Genomic DNA, 5264 nt, shown 5'->3' on the forward strand with positions numbered 1-5264 from the left:
CCTCACCATTGAGGACATACCTACTGTTACATAAGCTTTACAAAAAGATACGTGTTTCTTGATGATCGTTCTCGTGAAGTGCGTAACGTCCGCCTGCCACATTCCTACTTCTTTCTGTGCACGTTTTAACAATATAACACACACAACGCCCGATAAAGGACAATTCTACCCAGGGCTGCGGAGTCGGAGTCGGAGTCGGAGTTGGAGTCGGTCGGAGTCGGCAGCTCTGCCCGGAGTCGGAGTCGGAGTCGCCAAAATCTTACCGACTCCGACTCCGGAGTCGGAGTTAACGCTGCATGGCTCAGCGTCAATTTGATTTGACGTTGAGCACCTGAATTTGATTGACGATACTGCGCTAAAAATTAGATTTTGTCGAAAAAAAGGCCATTTTGCCGTTTTGGACGAACGTTTTCAGCGAATAAAGCAGAAGACGGTGAAATCCCCAGAGCCTGCTTCATAATTCTGCACGGCGCACGCTATTTTTAATGACATTTAAATGACATGTCGCGCCTGTGGAGACCGATGGCATACGTCTTGCGCAAAGCTGACTTTGACCCAAGCACGTGCTCTCAGGATATGGCACTGCAGAACCTGCCTTGGAGCAGCGACTCTCACACATGCTGATCCATTGCAGCAGAGCAACGCGTCGCCGGCGGGTACAGAGCCAGCTGACCTTGCTGAGTACCTGGCCGAGCTAAGGCGCGCTACTGTCGTCATCAAACAAATACCGAAAGCTGCTCGGATCGCTGCCGCCGATTGTCTAGCCAAGCTAATTGACGAGGCAATTTCCGAACGGAATTTCAGCACATGGCGCCGCCTATTGTCTTTCGCTTTTGGGGCTCTCCGTGCACCCGCAAAAGCAACAGGCGAGCGGCGTCAGTCGGCGGCGACCACAATTAAACTCCAGATCTCCCGCTTCGAGACGGGGGTGGATCTCTCGCCCATCAACGATCGACGGTCAAACCATCAGCACTCTTCAGATGACCGTCTTGCTCACCGGGTACTCTCCAAGTGCGCAGACGGCGACATAAAAGCAGCATTAAGGGCCCTGACGTCTACAGACGATTTTGTTAAGCCAAGCTACGATGTACTTCAATCTCTCAAAGAAAAACACCCATCAGCGCCTCTCGACGAAGCACTCCCTCCGGCACCGCAGGACGACCGATTCCCTCCATTACAAGTCACCACGGAACAGGTCCGTTCTGCCATCAACACGATGCCGACTGGTTCAGCTGGAGGTCTGGACGGCGTAAGACCGCTTCACCTACGGCAGCTCATCTCCACCCACGCTGCGGAGCCGGGACGCCGCCTTCTGACATCTTTAACCGCACTAACTAATCTAGCGCTGGCGGGACGCATACCGGAGTGTGCTCACGGCGCCTTTTATGGAGCTGCCCTCTTTGCCCTCCGCAAGAAGGACGGTGGTCTACGCCCCATTGCCGTAGGTAGCGTTTTTCGCCGCCTGGCCTGCCGCATTGCTGCACACCACATGTCAAGTGTCCTTGGTCCGGAGCTCAGACCGATCCAGCTAGGGGTGGGGACCCGCTTAGGCTGTGAAGCAGCCGTCCACGCGGTTCGCGAGTGCATTTATCGCGCACAAGATGCCTCCGCACCCTCTGTACTGGTTAAAGTGGATGTGCGAAATGCCTTTAACACTATCAGAAGAGATGTTATGCTCAAAAGTGTAGCCGATCGTAGCCCAGAAACGTACCGTATTCTGTATCAATCATACAGTACACCCACCCCCCTTTACATAGAAGGTGACGTGATCATGTCCCACGCTGGTGTACAGCAAGGCGACCCGCTCGGCCCAATAGGTTTTGCCTTGGCCGTCGACTCCTGCGCAAGACGCCTGCAATCACCATTGAATATCTGGTATCTTGATGACGCAACTCTTGCCGGGTCAGCCAGTGTCGTCGCGTCCGACCTCCGTTTGCTTCGCCAAGAATTGCCTTGTCTTGGCCTCGAATTAAACAGCTCCAAATGCGAGCTCACCTTTCTGGGTGATCGGCTAGCTGACAAACGGGCCCCCGCTATTGACGATTTAAAAAGTTATCTCCCTGGGATAGTAGAAACTCCCTTGCACAGCCTAACCTTACTGGGCTCTCCTCTTCACGAATCCAGCATCGTCACTGCCACGGACGCTGCCCATGATATGATAAAGACACTTTGTAGCCGCATCCGCTCCCTTGACACCCACACAGCCTTATTCTTTTTAGCCCACTACATTGCAGCGCCCCGGCTACAATATCTCCTGCGATCTAGTCCCATGTACTTAAACAGCACAGGATTGCAGGCCATTGACGCCCTTATGCGGTCGGCCCTCACAGACACCTGCAATGTTAGTCTAGAAGACGAAGCCTGGAAACAGGCTTCCCTCCCGGTTCGGTACGGGGGTCTAGGCGTTAGGTCAGTTGAACGGCTAGCTATTCCCTGCCACTTGGCATCTCTGACTGAAGCGTCCTCTCTGGTATCCTCGATTCTCAGCAATCAAGGGGACAGGTACGACGCCATACTGGCCAGAAAACCCGCTCTTGAACGACTCCTTCCTTTAATCGGAGAGGCAACCCTCCCCGACCCCTCTACACCAGGGCAGCAGAGGGCTTGGGACGACCTGGCATCGGAGGCTAGCTGCAAACAGTTACTCCGCGAAACAAATCAAGTCCACAGAGCTCGTTTACTTGCCGCCTGCCAGCCTCACACAGCCGCATGGCTACAAGCAGTACCGGTCCCCAGCCTTGGCCTCTTCTTGGACCCGGAATCTGTTAGGATAGCGGTAGCTCTCCGTCTTGGCGCCCCTATATGTGAGCCACATGTCTGTCGCCTATGTAGCTGCCCGGTCGACAGATTGGGACATCACGCCCTATCCTGCAGCAAAAGTGCTGGTCGGTTTCCCCGCCACGCTGAGCTTAACGATTTGGTGAAGCGCAGCCTCGCTGCATCTGGCATCCCGTCCGTCCTCGAGCCCACGGGACTTGACAGAGGTGACGGCAAGCGTCCTGACGGGCTTACCACATTCCCTTTTAAAGGCGGAAAATGCCTAGCCTGGGATGCGACATGCACCGATACCTTTGCTGACAGCAGCCTGGCAAAATCGGCAATAAAACCGGGATCAGCGGCCCGGGCCGCCGAGGATCGAAAGGTACAGCGGTATGCCTCTTTATCAGCCCAGTATCTCTTCGTTCCATTTGCGGTCGAAACATCAGGCGTTGCCGGCCCCAGTGCCATCCGCCTAGTCCAGGAACTCGGCCGCAGGATCACATCAGTGACCGGGGAGAGGCGCGAAACGGCTTGGTTATGGCAAAAAATCTCTATTGCCATCATTCGCGGAAACGCAGTGGCAATCAGAGGCTCTGCTTATTTTTCCTCCACTGTGAGCCCCGCCCACTCCGCCTTACCACCCCGTGTACCAGCTTTCCTTTACACACAGAAGCAACAGACTAAACATGACACTCGCAACATCTCCCTCACACCCCCTCTGACACTTTCACCAGCTCCACCCAACTCAGCATCAGCACCATCTCCACTTGAAAGTCACGACACACTTACAGCATACCATACACCAACCGGCCACCACGATATAGCGCCATCACCCCCAAAATCCATCAGTCCAATCTCAACTCGCCTGGCAAAGTACAGAAAAATGTACGAGGAAATGAAGGCAAATTTTGAAACACAAGATCTCGCTCTGAGCCGGGATCCTCTGGCCGACCCAGAGCTGGCTCCCTACCTGGTGCGCGGTGTGACCCAGTGCTCTGCTATATCGTGTTTAGCTGAGCTTTAGCGTTAGGTATCTGTGCATTATTTCGTATCCGTTGTAACCTGTATGTTGGTAAATGTTTGTTTCTAATAAACAACAATAAATTCCCGATTTTTTAATGCATAATTGCAACGCATAGCCTTGGAACGCACAAGGGATGGTTTCAGGCAAGATAAAAACATCTCCGTTATGAACTTCAATATCATGATATGGATTTTAATAGAACCGTCCGGAGTCGGGGTCGGAGTTGGAGTCGGAGTCGGAGTCGATTTTTGAAGCCGGAGTCGGAGTCGGAGTCGGAGTCACCCTAAAATCCATCGACTCCGCAGCCCTGAATTTCTACCACACGACACATCACGCTTCTGCCCCACCCGGCGCCCCGCACCGCTTCACGAATCACGAATACGGTCGTCTCGCTGGAGCGATGCCCCAGGCAATCGGCCGTGTCCGAGACTCTTCATCCTACTTTGTTGCTTTCTGCGCTTCCTCAGAAACATTCATTGACGCTGCCAAATATATCAATATTTTTGGATCATGCAGAGGCTTACGCATGATCTTATAGGTAATCGCGTAGTGACCAGACCCAACCTGACGATGAGATAGGTGCAACTCCGGCTTAAATAAATGCTCAGAGTCCAAGAGTTCATCTATCTTTCCTTCTACGGCCGGTTCCGTTCCAATAGATCCTACCTTGATTCTGATCTTTTACGTTTAAATACCAAAATAAGGAAAAGAGGACATCAAATGCCCTCGAGCGGATATTTTTTTGGCTTTCGTCCCGAAACAACTTTGCCAGCTTCACTTGTCTCCAGTATGCGGTCCCGCCGCGATCTCTCCGCGGTGCTGACACCGCGACTGAAGCGGCATAGACCCATCGCGGTCACGGCCAGTGGGCGGAGTCAAGTTGAGCACGGCGTAACGTGATTGGCCAGCGCTCCTATCCAATCCGGTGCAGCAGCAAGCGAGCCTCTATCCGGGTGCAAAAACTGATTAACATTACGAGCCAACGACAAGTGCTCTAAATTTTGATATTTGATATTTGATAAATTTTGATATAAATTTTGATATTTGACCATATTGACAAAAATTGGCGCTTGGGCTGAAACATCGTCTGCCAAAATTCCAAGCTAATTGGACAAAAATTGGAGAAATTATCGCCGAAAAACAGGGTCTCATGGGGTCTGAAATGCATAGTAGGTAAGTATAGAGGTCAATGAATTTGGTAGATATTCGTTTTCGCTCTTTCTGAACCGAGCGACATCACTTTCATGCCAATTCATAAACTTTTTTGAAGGTGGGAGGGTCCCTTTAATCACCACGGATTTGGAATATGGATCGCTCTCAAATGTAAATGCAAATGCAAATACAACAGGCACCAAGCGCAACCAAGCGCATCAATCAAAGAATAGTTCTGTTCCTATGACGTCATTTGCCTTGCTCTGCGATTTTAGTTAGACTTTTGTGTATCATTTGAGAGGTCGTCCTTGAAATGCGCTCTGGCGCC

Source organism: Amphibalanus amphitrite, unplaced genomic scaffold (genome assembly GCF_019059575.1).
Source record: "Amphibalanus amphitrite isolate SeventyFive unplaced genomic scaffold, NRLGWU_Aamphi_draft 000510F_arrow, whole genome shotgun sequence".
Classification (NCBI taxonomy): domain Eukaryota; kingdom Metazoa; phylum Arthropoda; class Thecostraca; order Balanomorpha; family Balanidae; genus Amphibalanus; species Amphibalanus amphitrite.